Source organism: Photinus pyralis, unplaced genomic scaffold (assembly GCF_008802855.1).
Source record: "Photinus pyralis isolate 1611_PpyrPB1 unplaced genomic scaffold, Ppyr1.3 Ppyr1.4_LG5, whole genome shotgun sequence".
NCBI classification, from domain to species: domain Eukaryota; kingdom Metazoa; phylum Arthropoda; class Insecta; order Coleoptera; family Lampyridae; genus Photinus; species Photinus pyralis.
This window is the reverse complement of record NW_022170596.1, coordinates 35171385-35187137: the sequence shown is the minus strand read 5'-3', so window position 1 is coordinate 35187137 and position 15753 is coordinate 35171385. Positions and strand designations below refer to the sequence as shown.

General features: G+C 34.7%; 2 long non-coding RNA genes across 2 annotated transcripts in view; one reads left to right on the top strand and one right to left on the bottom strand.

Annotated features, from left to right (window-relative positions):
• Positions 1–3451, bottom strand: part of LOC116170385 — a 53826-nt gene extending 50375 nt beyond the window's left edge. Inside the window, exon 1 of the long non-coding RNA XR_004145222.1 lies at positions 3333–3451. This is a non-coding gene — a long non-coding RNA (uncharacterized LOC116170385). The remainder of the gene's footprint in view (positions 1–3332) is intronic.
• The window catches only part of LOC116170386, a 101146-nt gene that overhangs the window by 44000 nt on the left and 41393 nt on the right, over positions 1–15753 (top strand). The gene's annotated exons all lie outside the window — the stretch shown is intronic.

Sequence of the window (15753 nt, the reverse complement as noted above, 5' to 3'; positions counted from 1 at the left end):
ACCACCCTTGGTGTATAAAACTGTGCGAGAAGTGTTCAAGTTTAATCATCGACCCCTGCAGTGTAATTAAGTGATTAAGCGGGACAGTTGCAAGGTGTTTTTCAAACACTACTTTTAATTTGAGGAGTCTATAAATATTAGCCAAGACTAAACGTAGTCTCATTTATTTACATCGCTCCAGATAATCGTAATTAGACCTGACTTTTGTCGAACTGTTGGCCAAGTGTAGTAGTAGATCGGTGTATGATTTTTCCTTATAGTATAGATTTTAGTCACTATGTTGTCCATCGGTTTCGGGATGCTCTCTAGCTCTTTTTCTGGTTTTTGATAAGGGAGTGGGGAGTTACCTATTTCATTCTGCGACCCACATAATGTATTGTTTTAATGGTTTCATCTTGGGTGACTTGTTTTAATAAGAGCTGCGTTATGAATCTTTATTTAAATTTACTACATTTTAACGTGAACAGGTTTGACCCTATAGCTTTCGACTGCTACTTACTCAATAAGCAATAATCCATCCCATACCGGATAACTGGAAAAATTAAATAAATTATCGTTTGACATTTGCGTAAAAATCACTGCTGCCTCGGAATGATTGAAACAAGTTTACTTTACTTGTTTACATCTGTCAAAATGATTTATAAAGTTGGTTTTGTCATATTTTCGTAAAGTTATTGGGGTTAAAATGTATCCAGTTATTGAAAAAGTTCAAATTGTAAAGATGGTGGTATTCTGGAAACAGATCCCGTGCAATAAGGGATATGTTTGGCGTTAACTTTCCAAATAGAACATTTTCTTCTTATACAACAATTCAAAGAATTATTCGAAAGTTTAAAAGCACAGGTACAGTATAGAATATAACAGACAATGAACGAAAATGAAGTTTGCGTCTTAACTACGGTAGTGGAAAACCCCTGAGAAAATCCAAACGAAAGCTATAAGACTAATCAGTGCATATTGTGACATTCATCATACTTCAGACTAAAGTACACAACATTTTAAAGAAACATAAATTTCGCTCACATTGTTATCAGTGCATGTAATCAAGAACTACTACCACAGAATTTTGATGGAGAAGGCCAACAAAACTCGAAATTTCTTAACAAATATGTGTTTTACAGATGAATGTTCCTTTACGCTCCATAATAAACTAAACAGTCAGACGTTGGATGCCCGTCACTTTTACACATTTAACTAGTGCAAAGTAACTGAAAATGCCGGAAGATGAAATAACAAATGAACGGTTGTCCAGGTCACAATACCAGAGACGTACTTGAATATTTAAATGAAAATTCTAATGATAAAGTCATAGGTAATGGACGCGCTGAAGCCCTGATAATTCTATTAACGATTTTCATTTCAAGTTTTTACATTAGCAAAAGGCATAGGGATAGACCCATATCAAATCCCCGAATATGGCAGCCTTTTTAAAAAAAACAGTTTTGTGATTATTATAATTTTTATCCTATTATTTGTAAACAATTCTGTAAAGGTGTGAGCATTCATTTATGCTGCTAAAATAATAAAAGTGTAATTTTCTAGTACGCTGCATGGACGAATTTTTGGGTCAATAATTTCACGGTACGAGTGACTCCTAATTTATAATTTCCTTAATTTCTCCGATTTCCCACAGCACACATTTACAACTGGGCACATGAATAGACGCAGAATTTTACAATCTACAAACAATTTATTTACAACTTTGCTGTAAAATAATTACGAGAGAATATTTTAATATAAAGAAATTACTATTGCAATATCTGTAGTGCGCAAACCAATGCTACATCCTGTATGTGTAGATTTGTCAGGGACACAGGGCCATTCTTAATAGTAGAACAGGGACACTATCGCCCCTCCCCCTCCCTCGGTAGGACTTCGGTGCTCTAAGATTTCCCCGGTGAGAAACCTTGATCGCCCCTCTGCCATTATGCGCCATTCCGTATGGTTTAAAAGACTGGTTTTATGGTAAAAATGTTCGAGTTTGATTTTATACAATTCAGCCTAGCCCAAAATACAAAAACGAACGATAAAAAAATACAATTAACTTACTCTATCAAATCGTTTACGTTTTTAGTGTACATTTTTGCCCAATTTATGTTTATGTTTCGATTATATGGTCCTGGGACCTGGGCCCGTATGAATAAAAATAAGCAAATGCTTATACTTGAAAAATTCAAAGTAAATACTCGTAAGTGCTCCTCCGCACTGGGCGACTTAGCAGCGCTGCTAAGCAGTAGGACAGGACGCAGTGCAGCGCTGCTAAACAGACCAGTATGAAGGGGCAGTTACGAGTATTTACTTTGAATTTTGCAAGTATAAGCATTTGCTTATTTTTATTCATACGGGCCCTGGTCCGAACTTAAATTTATATTTCTGATCATTAATTTTAATGTGTTTGCTACGTGTACTGACTTGTTTGTAAAATACCAATTTTCGCCATGAAGAGAAAGTCACGGGGGTGGTAAATAAATGTAACCGCATTAGTTACGACATCTAATGCCGGCACTGTACTCGAATCTCAACTATAGACTGGGAATTACCGCACGAGGGCCCATAATTGCTACAGGGCTAGATCTCTGCTAACACAAAACTCGTACGTTGAGAACCTATGTGCAATATATGAGTAGGGATTCACTAATTTCCACACGTTGCTTAGTTTTTACGTTGAATTTGACGAGCAATTCCATGTACCTTCCCATGCAGTTTTTCACAAAGGATTTTATTGCACCAAATATGAGTCACATTCTGTGCATTTCACACTTTCTTAGAATTTTTGCTACCTGCTTAGGTATCTTAAACATGTTTTTAACTTTGACTGCACCCAACTTGAATTTATGAATCAAAGTTGTAACCGGGAATTATACTAATTTACAGTTGTAACTGGGAATTATACTAATTTACAGTTGTAACTGGGAATTAGTTTATAATTTACAGTTGTAATTGGGAATTACACTAATTTACAGTTGTAACTGGGAATTAAACTAATTTACCGTTGTAACTGTCAAGGATAATTCCCAGTTACAACTGTAAATTAGTATAATTCCCAGTTACAACTGTAAATTAGTGTAATTGACAATTACAACTGTAAATTATAAACTAATTCCCAGTTACAACTGGAAATTGGTATAATTCCCAGTTACAACTGTAAATTTAGCATAATTCCCAGTTACAACTGTAAATTGGTGTAATTCCCAATTACAACTGTAAATTATAAACTAATTCCCAGTTACAACTGTAATTTACAAAATAATTTCCTATGTGTCCTATCCAGAGCTTCGTAGAATCCCTTAAATTAAGTACATACATAATTCACAAAAGTAATATGAACTTACCTAAGTTACAAAAAAGTCGAACTCCACAAGATTTATTAATTAGCAAAATTAAGTGCGCTATGATGTCTCACTTCGCAAGGACACCACGATAATGAGAAAATGTTGACCACATATTGTAGTAACAGCATTGAATAAGATTTATTATTCAATGGTAACAGATTTGAATTTAAATTATTACATTAACCATTGAATAATATTATTCAATGCATTAACTGAATTATTTGTTATATTATACTAGCAGCGCCATCTGTTGAGGTAATAAAGGACATTAAAATTTCTTTAACAAGATTTCTATTTTTATTTCAAATTATCTTATGCGTTTCACTTTGTGTATATTGTTAGTAAAGTTTAAATAATTTTGAAAGGATCACTGGTGAGGGTAACTGATTTTTAACCGACAAACTTTGCTTTTATTTTTATTATGACATCAACGTGCTTGTAGCATTAGCTAAGCTTTTTTTAATATATCTGTTTATATGTTTTCACAAATGAACCTCATTATTAATTATATGTTACAATTCCAGTGCGTATCTACTAATTTAAAATTTACACGATTGTAGGAAAAATGTTGGTTATCATTTTATCAATATACTCAGTATGGTGGCCATCCCCGGCTTCTCTTCGGGGTGACACACTGTACACATTTAGCTTGAAGTGTAACTTTTGATTGTTAAACGATGAATAAATTAGAGGGCCAAGCAAAACAACCTGATGGTTAAGGAAGCAAAATTCTCCGAAAAAATGATCTATATTGAGTGATACACAAACTCTGTGGTTTTTATGGAATGCGGAACTACTAATAGGGCGGAAATTTGGGTGCTGTGCAATCAAAATTTTTGGCAATCGAATCTGATTGCGCCAGACAGTAAATCGGAAGTTTTGGTATGTTCCATGGGTCTCAGATTAGAATAAACTGCTTCAAGGAAGAAACCTAAGTAGACTACCGGGGAAAATTAAGACACCACAGATGCCATTAAATTTCCTGTCAAAGTTGATGTTCCAATAATATGCTTGGCACAAGGGTTTTAAGTCAAGTTAATTTAGGGGTTCCCCAAGGGTCAGTTTTGGGTCCTACCATTTTTAATTTAGCTATTAGTAACGTCGTTGGTTGTACTAGATTTTTGGAGATGACTCGAAGTTATTCACAGCTATTAGAAATAGGCAAGGAGAGTAATGGATCTTAAAAGGGAACTAACATCGCTTAATACGTGGCTTGAATGAAATCATTTGTCATTTAACACACCTAATTTACTGTTTGAACTTACTAAAATGGAAAAGATTTTGTTTCGAGAGAGTAGGTAGGTATGTGGATTTGGGTGTGGTTTTTGATGAAAAGTTAACGCGCATTACTCTGCTATTATTACCAAGTAAAGTACCGTAAAGTCTTTCGAATTATTGATTCAATTGAGTATTAATTACGGGTTAGTTATACGAATACCTGATCAGTGTCATACGTTAGCATTGCTTACGCAATATTTTATGTGCCGCGCTATTCACTACCTCTTTTGCTTGTTTGTTTGTGTTGTTGCCTGTTACAGATTGGCAGAAAGTGTCCTTCTTGAGCTCAATAAGGCCGCTGCAACCTGTAGTTCAACAAGTAATTGTTATTTTTCGACGTCTCCTTGATATAACGTTTTTAAATATAAAGATTACTCTACCTCCACCCTTTTGTTTCTTGTCGTAATTGTACATGAACTTTTAAATACAGAAAGATGTTAATATTGCTGTCCACCCCCATCATAACTTTCGCACAATCTTTCGGAGTATACCTTAGAAAAGGAAAAACTCAATCAATTTGATATTATTTACCTGCAACATACAAAAAGTCAACCAATATTGACAAACCAAGTTTAATGTATTAATTTGGCCAAGAACAGAAAGTTCAAAGTGTCGTCCACATTTACGTGATAGGTACATTATTCCCTCTCAGTGTAGTGGAAGTAAAACAAGTAGTAGGATTCAAAATAGTACATATTTCTCAACCACCCAAACCTACCTACTTATACATGTAAAATGATATCAGTTTAAAATTGGACGGGTTTTGAACGACTGTCTTTCAAATATGTGTTTGATTACACCTCCCGAAGGTTACCTGCCAGATGTTTCCATGTCAAGAGTGAAACTCAAGCTATTGTAACCGTTGTAAAACCCTTCCAAAATGGACCAGCGGAATGGAATACGTAATCACCTTCTCCCTAAAACGTCGCTGCGCGAAGAAGGATGATGGCGCAATTAATTTTAGTTGACGTTGATGGGTTATTTATATAATAAGTGCTAAAGTAAACCTTCAACGTATGAAACTGATAATATTCATACACCGAATGCTGAACGCCGTGAATAGTGTCTGAGGATAAAGATTGTTCCACCGTTTAAGTGCGCCGTCTCTCGTTTTTCCGCTACATTTGCTTTAAATTTATTCAAATAGAAAAGGAAAGTTCGAAAATATCAGATAATTGAATTTTGCTACTAAAATTAATTAAGTAAGCGACGTGTCTGGCAAAAATTTAGTGTTATCCGCTTGATTTACAGGTTCATATTATTTATTCTCTATGGAAACTCTAAATCTACGGTTCAGTGAATCCACGCCATGGTGAGGTTGTTTGCGTGCGGGTTCACGGTTGAAAAGTTTGGATGATGTACTTACTAATACAGTTCGCAGAATGGAAAAACAATTGTCTACAACTCCATTTCTTTGAAAAGGGAAATGTTTTTCGTTTAGCTTTATACAGTAACTAGAAACAAACAAGTATAAATTATGCACAAGCCCATTTTTTTAACCCAAATAGCTTAGTAAATGGTTGGGTTATAAGGAAGGAGTATGCTATCGATGTTTACATTCTTGGTAGATGATTATTGGGGAAGAGGCTCTTTACACATAAAGATTTAAAGGCCGCCGGGCATACACTCAGAATCCTCCGATACTCTATTCCGCAGATATTTGCACTGAAAACTTACCCAAAGATTGCATTTTATGAGTACCCTCTTCCGACACTTCATTGTGAAGGTATTAGTTTCGGCTTCACCAATAGATACGTCTCATCCAGTCGATTCATTTTACCTTTGAGAGTACTTTCCTCCGACAAACCGTTTTTGAGATATTCGCTGTTAAAGTTTTGACATCACCAATGAAAATATTTGTTTCAAACGTCCCAATCGACCTTTATGAGTACCTTCTTCCGACAATCCGTTCTGCGGATATAAGGCCATATATCTGATCACGATAATGGGTCTACAGGGTTATGATTGGTAGAAATCCTTTCGTTGAGACCTTTCATTAGAGTACGATGAAGGATAAAACCAGTTCCCCCCCCCCCAATCCCCTCTTTTAATAAGGGGTCAAAAGTAGTAGGTAGAAAACGGTTCCTTTCGTTGATACCTTTAACTAGGATATCATGAAAGATAAAATTAATTTCTAACTCAGGATTTGTAACTCAGGAAATAATTTAAGGCCCCCTCGCCCCTTAAGACAGCTAAATTTGTGACCTGGCAAAAATTATTGCAAAAAATTCCAGGACTCTAGGACCATTCCCTGTGAATGGGATATTATGGAATGTTCACCCTAAACATACATAGATAGTCCATAACTAAAAGTGTCATAACTTGACATTTTTAAGGGTCGGTACGTACAGGTAAAGCAAAAGGCAGACGTAGTGAAAGGTGTGTTTCGTTTTCGTATAATTTATTACATAATATCACAGATTTAAAGTTAAAACTGTGATAATATAATTGATTGGCAGTATATACTGCCGTTTATAAACTTTTATTAATCTACACACTATACTAACATGTTATTTAAATCACCTATCTCATTAGAATGGTTAATACTTAATAACATAGCCCCTCTGTCATAAATTAATATTTGTTTTTGTCTGTTTATGTGTGTATATTATTTTTTGGTATAACTTTTTTTCTCACTTGTGTCTTTAATATTTTATACAATTTTTTCTTTAAATACCTACTGTACATCGTTTTAATTTCAATTAAATTGTCCTCTAATTGACTTTTGTAATCTATTGGACAATAAACTATTATTATTAAGGTTATTACATTCTGCAGTATTCCCAAAACCCGTGTAGGGGCGGGATAGAATACCCCTACTGCAGAGGCACTGCATGTCGTAAGAGGCGACTAATCAACTGCTGTTCGCTCAGCAATTCCGGTAATTTAGGTGAATGTATGTTTTAGGATTTGCACTCTAGATTTTGGAACTGTTAGGTAATAATAATAATCGGTATTTATTCTTTTGAAATGGTTTCCAATTATATAACATATCAGTCAATGTTAAAGCATTACAATATATAGGTTGGATGGATGAGGAATTTACTGATTGCGACTTACCTACATTTCTCGACTTATTAGTCAGTATATTTTCATTTTGAACATTTTATTGTAACATAAATAACGGGCGATGAAAAATGAATTGCTGTCGAGTCGCCTTTGGAAGTTCAAGTTAAGTACGATTTTCCATGCAAACAAAAATTCCAAAGGTGACTCGACAGCAACTCATTTTTGATCGCATAGTATAAAAAATAATACAAAAATATACTGTGATGGAACCGACTTTGCACGCTAAATTCGATTTAAATATTTGCAGTATTTATTTTTTTAAAAACGCGCGAATGTTTAGCTTAACATTTCTGATAGGGTTAGTATTAAAATATAGCACGCGGAATTCGAATTTTCCCTTTCGTTTTATGCAAGAAAGAAATAAAAGGAAATTCCGTTGTTGAGCTTGGTGGGGGGAATAACGCTGTCATCCACTACAAGTATACACTTATTTTTCGTGTTTAAATTGTTTCGCCTGGTAACCAGGGCTGCTCCATCTTATGTTAATTCAGATGATCTTATTTTTTGTTTCTTTTGCCTTTAGTTTAGGTATTTCATACCGAGTGATTACATGATTGCGTTGCATTACTAGTTAAAGTAATGTCATTGTATAGCTGCATTATAGTACTAGTATTGCAAGTAGCCACATTATGCCATCATTCAATATGCATCCATCACCCGTGTGCACAATTTAATAATCGTATACATAATTAATTTTGTAGCTGTGTCTCTTGGTTGCTGCAGTTTGGACATCGACAAATTGTTTGTTGATAATTGAATTTCTTGCAGCATATCATTGCTTTTGCAGGTCCGATATGTCAACGTCTATTACTATTTCTTTACAAGGTACTTCATCTGGAGCGAATTGTCTTTTTCTCTATCTCTATCAGTTCGTCAAGATAAATTTTTGTCACTAAACCGCAGTTTATAAAAGTCTTGAAAATTTTTTGGCATTTTTTTTTACATCATCGGTGTATTACAACGGAATTAGGTATGTTTACATAGTATCTACAATCGATAAAACAGAATAAGTATCTAGGAAACCATACGAAGAGTCCTGCATTGTGGTTGTATTTGTATACCCATTACATCAACGATGCTCTACACCAATGAATTTATTTAAGTTAATAAATTCAATGTCTCTACAGTATACCATCCACAAAGGTGTAAGTTTCCCAATCGCCGATTTAATCTGTAATCTATCTTTTCATTCTTTTAGGCCTTCTTTAAACACTCGGCCAACACGCAGAGTACTATCAAGCTCTCATTAAGGATACTAATGGTAAGATTCTTGACACTTTCAAAATAACGAACAATATACGTTGAAAAGTGATTAATATTTTGATAAAAGTAAAAGAAGTGATCTTTTGTTGGAAATGTTTTTAGAGGCTCGTAATGTTGATGCTCTCTGTTTGAATTATGAATTTTTATGTTTCGATTTTAAATTCATTCCCACACAATGGTATTCATCAAACACGAATAAAACTACATGATAAAAGTTTTCGATTATGGATCCGCTATGAGGGCAAATGCCAGCAATGAAAAATCAGCAGTAATATAATCGTTAAGTTGTATCGCGGGTTCCCTTGAAAGTCCATTGTTTCAGATTTTATTAAAAATCCCCAACCGACGTGCCTAATTGTTTGGAAAAGAATACCATTTGCATGATTCTGCCTTAATTACGGAATGTGAATAAATTGCCCAGGTGTTCCTATCTAGACGTGGGTAGAAAATTAAAAGTGGGCATCTCTCATTATTTTTTCAAGGGTCATTTTTGTATGACAATAGCCTATTTGACATGCAAACTGGATCGTTAATTTTTGTACGAGTATAACGAGAGGAATATCGTAGAATCATTTCTCATTCACACACTTTTTCATTTCTTATCGAGAACGCTAATGGAGATAACTACGAAATAAAATTTCCCCGACAACAAATTTATGGATTCTCGAAGTGCATTTCTAAGCAAAGAACCAAAAGTGCGATAGCATTGGCAATGTGTCAACAATCAAATTACAGCAGCCCCTTCCATTCAACACTATACATTGTAACTTTTTTAGTGCCTTTGGCAACAATAACTACTCCTCTACCGGCCGCAATCGATTCGATAGCTTCAAGTTTCAAAATTGTTTGATGTGTTTCCCACACGTGTTTGCCGAATATCTCCACCTTGAAATTTCCCAAGAAGATACTGTACGCCAATCATACAAAAATCCGTTGCCAGTTTCAAGTTGTGTAATTTATAAAGTTGTCAATATCATTGTACAGAATTTTAACAGCACTGATTAAGATATACAGCAGATACCTACTTGTGGTACTAAAATCTATGGGATTGACGTAAATCCCATACTCTGAATTAAATTAATGACAAATTGCCAAACATAAAACTACAGATATTCAGCCATGTGATATATCAGAAACGTTAACCTTAACGTGCAAGTTATCAAATATTTCTGAATTAACATTAATTACTCTTTTTTTGAAGTAGCATATTGATTTTCTTTTGTAACGAAGCATCTATTTTCCTCCTTGACGTTTACCTACTGTAGTGATCACTCTGTAGATGAATACCCGGTATCTAGAAGCGTTTTAAGCTACTGTTGCCGTAAACAAATGCTGCAATTAATTCGCCGTTTGCAACTGTTCCCGTAAAGATATTTCAATTGACTTTGTTGCGTCTGAAAGCTCTTGTCATTTAGAAGACGACGGTGAATTAATATTTTAGAATTTCAGATTCGTTAAGTAATTATTCAGATGATTTTGGTTTACTATGTTAATTTAATAAAAGCATTAAAACTGCAAGGCCGGTCTGGTTTATGTCGTTATCAGGTTGAAAATAGACCTTTATGCCGACCTGAGAAATAATTAACAATGAGCGTAACTGGACTACCGACTTTAGAAATTTCAATCCGTCCACAGGCCGCACAACTAATTAAAGAAGTTTTAATTGTTGGACGTACTTTTACTGCCGCGTTTAATTTCAAGGTAAGCTTTTTGGTACTTTCTGTTCCTTTAATAATAGGGGGGGGGGGATATTGTTTCGATTTCCTGCATTTGCTTTCCCGTAGATACAGCTAATCTGTGTTTTGTTGCTTTCATTCCCGTTCGGGGAAACTGCTGTACGCGTTAAGTATCAGTCACCTTATTAGTAGTCCGCCGCTTGCCCTGTAGAATTCCTACAGCTGCTGTTTACTCTGATGGAGTTTGTTTGCCTCAGGTTTCCAAGATCGATCGCCAAACTATTCCTACCCCCGACTTTGACCAGGCGCCATGATGGCACCCGAGTTGACGGTTCCGCCGTTGTAACTGCTGCCGTAGAATCGCCGTAATTCTAGTTTTTTCTTTCTTAATAAAAGTTTATTTTTATTAATTTTCTGTTTAATTTCAAAGCTCAGCGTTGATACGTGAAATACAGAAGTTCCTCGCAAGTTTTGACATAACTGGCTTTCGTTTTACTTTCAGTTTTGCGATGACAATTTTGAGTTTCAGTTAAATATGGTTCTATTACACCTACCGTTACAAAAATCTATGCCCGATCCGCGATTTTAACTAGGAACATTCAGTGTAGTCGAACAACCAGTCGGCCGCCCGAAAAGTCGCGAAAACTCGTGAGTGAAATTACCGAAGCAAATTCCCCTGCATTGAATTTTCTTTTCTCTTCCGGGACACAGTTTCTGGAGGCGAATATTCCCATACCAACATTATCCTAAAAGCGAAACCTGGACTAATTTTTCTATTTCGAACAGGAATTGTATAATGTTATTTTTTCGCATACTATATGCCTGTCATGAAAAAACAGAAATCTAACTTTTCTTGAAAGTCTAATAACTTCCCTATTGTGATATAAAAAAAGACCAAAAATGGTTTTGTACATTTTCACGTAGAAAGCTTTCACGTAGAAGTAAGTGGGATATCCATTACAGCGTTTAAGAAATAATACTAGGTTTTAAATGCAAACAGTATTTCATTTCGCCATTATTAAATGGGGTATATTTTACTCTTAATTGTAACCAAATGAAGTACTATTTCCATTCAACAAATTAAAATTGTGTTACCGAAATGAAATAAATTATTTCTATGCTACTGACTTCTACAAAAGCCTTTTCTTCTCTATTTTTTTGTACTTATATCTTTGATAATTAAGAAATTGTCGGCTTTCAAAAGCCCCTGATGTTGCAATGCTATGCATTAATTAATGTATAACATGTCAAAGTGGCTTTTTTGCCTTCATCCACTTTGCGTTGAAAGATAGAGAGAAAATATTTAATTAACGAAATTTACATAAGTTTCAGTCAACAACAAAATTTTTAAACGCTCTTAGTTTTCGTTAAAAGTTACGTTCTGTGAATTTGAATCCGTTGCAAGTGTATGTATGAGCGCAAAAGCAACATTTGCTGCTCCTCGTGTGACATAATTAGGTACAAATTACTCATTATGATACTTACTACTTGATACATGTACATACATTATAGGTACTATTCGATCAAAAATGAGTTGCTGTCGAGTTACCTTTGGAATTTTTGTTTACATTAGAAATCGTGTTTAACTTGAACTTCCAAAGGCGACTCGACAGCAACTCATTTTTGTTCGCCCGTTACATAATTTAAGCAAAGAGCTATTTTAAGTACCCAAGTGAAGTATTGGTATTGCACAGATTCAAACAATAATGCGATACCAAGCACGTTTCCGAAAGCGTGGTTTGAACGAAGATACGCGAGTTATCAACATTGCATTCATTCCGTTTTGCAGAGCTACGGTAACGTACATAGATAAGAGTAAGGGCCTTGCGGCTGGTGGAAAATAGACGCGGGCCGTGAATTTTACGATGATTCCGTTTTCAAGCACACGAGATATAGGGGAAAAAATGAGAGAGACGCGTGGTGGTCGCTATGTCGTACAGATCGTCTGCTAAGATTGAGACTAAAGAGAATTAGAGAAATTAAATACTTTGGTGACTGTAAAAACAATATAAAGTTAAAATCAAAGAAAGTTTAGGTACTTTTTGGGTAAACGAATTGGTATAATTTTGGTAGTTTGATATTTCCCAGGAAAATCGATTTGTAAAGTTGCTCCAGACAGTAAACCGGCACTGTGATAAACGGTTGCAGTATTAACAATATAAAATAACGTGTAAATAAAATCGCGATACCCTCTCCGTAATACCGTCTATATTTATAAACCTTGCCATCGCAATATGCAAACTTATCCCCCTTTGGCCTTGTGGAATTCTGGAATCTTTGGACGCGCGCATTTAAAATTACTTAATCCAGGACGAATTACGAGGGAAGGTAAAAAGGAACAGTAAAAAATAAAAAAAAATTAGGTTCCTATCTTGAGCTTAAGAAGGACAATGCGTTATACATCCCTTTCTGATTATTCTTAATTACCCTTCGTAGACATTGAAGCCACGCCGTCTAAATCGGAGTGGCGACTGTGTACAGAAATAACTACAATGTATAAGTAAATGTACAAATAAAAAAGTTTATTTGCCATAAGACAGCATTGAGCTGTTTTTATTTCAAAAAACAAGTGAAAAATATTATAAATTTTTTTAAATAGCAATGTACTTTTTCATTGGGCTCATTTAATAGTACTTGTTTTTGTCTTTTCTATGACGTAACATGTCTGTACCCTTATACCAAAAATTTTTCAAAAATAAAATATAAACAATACAAACTCTTTCAATAACATTAATCTAGATATTCTACATCGAAATAAAATAAAACAAATGAACGTGTACGTTATTTATTAATTGGTTAATTTTTGGAGAAACCTTCTTGTATAAGGGTACTAACATGTTACGTCATCGAAAAGAGAAAAAAATGTATATCAAACCGAAAGCGTATATTGCTATTTAACAGATTTCAATTGTTCTTCGTTACTCATTTGCTTTCTGAAATAAGAACTGAACTGAACTGAATGCTGCCTTATTATGGGAAATAAAATGTTAAACAACTTTTACATAGAAACAATGCATAATATACCACCGTTATTTACAGAGATATATGTTATATTCCATACATAGTGGGCACCCTGTATATTCCATATTACGCTACGATGTGCTATTATCGCACAAAATGTAAAGTACGAAACACAAACAAGATAAATCTGTAGGGGATTCTACATTGATATTTGGAGTACGTTAAAAAAATAAATACAATCTTTGCTGTTTAAACAGAAACATCACACATTATTATGGAAAATGTAACTGTCTTAGCTAAATTAATGCTGAATTTACTTCCACATCACCTTACATAATTAATCTGTGTTAATTCTAAATCTGCGGATTAGTTGAAATCCGTTGAAAAGAGGATGGATAATCAATTGCATGTACTATGTGACTTGAAGTGAAGCAACCTACTATAGGCTATGTTTATTCCATCATTAACATGAAGAACCTAGGGATATAGTACGCTTGCATACGAAGCATGTCGTGTTACCCACTTTTTCTAAACGTGAATAATGTATTCCCCATCATGCCTAAAGGTAAACGTCTCACGTTTGGGTGACGTGTATTGGCTTTTATGAAACGTACCTATAATTGCGTTATCAATATCAGTTCTTTTTAACCATAAATATTTAAAAGCATCCTTTATTTATTTGAAACCTCCATTATCTGCACCGAAAAATGTTATAAATAGAACCGTATTATACGCAAAATCAATATTTAGAGCATTATGGTTCTTGAATAGAAGCTCCCTTAAAGCTAGGCGGAAGATGTATAAGAAAAATGTCTTTTCTCGAACGACGCACAGGAGCCCTCTCTTTTCTTACTCCTAGACGCCCTGTTTCTTTATCGCAATGAAACTTGAGTAATTAATGTCTGCTTTCCATAAATGCAAAGTTAGCTACTACCGACCGCTATCGATTGTATGGAGTGCCGTATAGGCAATCGCACAAAATTGTATTCATAATACGTTTATTTAGTGGAAGTAATGAAAACGTTCGCAGTTAATTTAATGACTTATTTTCTTCACTTCAACATTTACACCCTCAAAAGGACTTTTTCACTGTCATTCCGTTGAGTGTCTACTTTTAGGTTTATCTTCTCCGCCTGTCTTGTTCTGACATTCATATGCCTTTTTTCGACGTGGAAAGTTTTGATCCTGAAGCAGACCTTGCGATATGCTACAATCACATTCGGAACTGGCTGTTAGTACCTACTACTTTTCAATGACAAAGTATCAATACCAATTTGCGCCTGAAAATGAACAAGCTATGAATTTGTAACCAATTTGTTCAAAAATTGAGCTAAAATTTCGGTAATGTTAGACACATTAACATGGAATTAATAAAATCTGTAGGCTAAAACCGTTCTTCGCAATAGCGGTTGTACACGAGAGGGATGGGTTGATAAAACCGACGAAAGTGTAGTTAAGGGTTAAGAAACTCTAACACACCCAAAAGAAGTACGACCCCATGTTTAGTGCTCATTATTTAGCACACAAAGCAAGACTCTTAAAAGAATGTTATAGGAATTTAATTAGATCGTTAAATAAAAAACATAAAATAGTTTAGAACCTTATAATTATGATTAAGAATAATAATAACGTAAAACAGCACAGAAATTTTAAACTTTCAACTCCTTAAACAGTTATTGACGATCCTCAAATAACTGCTAACATTTTAACGATCATTTTGTTAATGCTACCCTTCAACCGTTGTAAGCAGAAGTTCAAACAAACATTTTAAGTTGGATTTCTCTACGTCTGGTAGTACTTGTGGCAGTAGGTGTGCAATTCCTTTCTTTTTAGTGAAACGGGCCCCTTATAGCTTATCAAATTCCTTGCTAGACTGCCGATTATACTAAAACGTTTTTCGCATTTAGTTAACTCTCCTCTCTAGTCAATCCGCCTTATAAAGGATGTTACATGTAAATATATATAAAAAAAACTTGCTGTAGCTAGCACAGATACCACCCGCACATCTGCGCATGGGCGATTCTGCCCTTTTATAACTAAAAATAAGACCAAATTTGGTTCCAATCGGTTCAGTAGTTTAGCCGGAAATGAGAGCTTAATTTTGTGTCTTAGAATATGTGTACCAAATTTGGTTACATTCGATTCAGCGGCTTAGCCGGAAATGAGAGTACAGA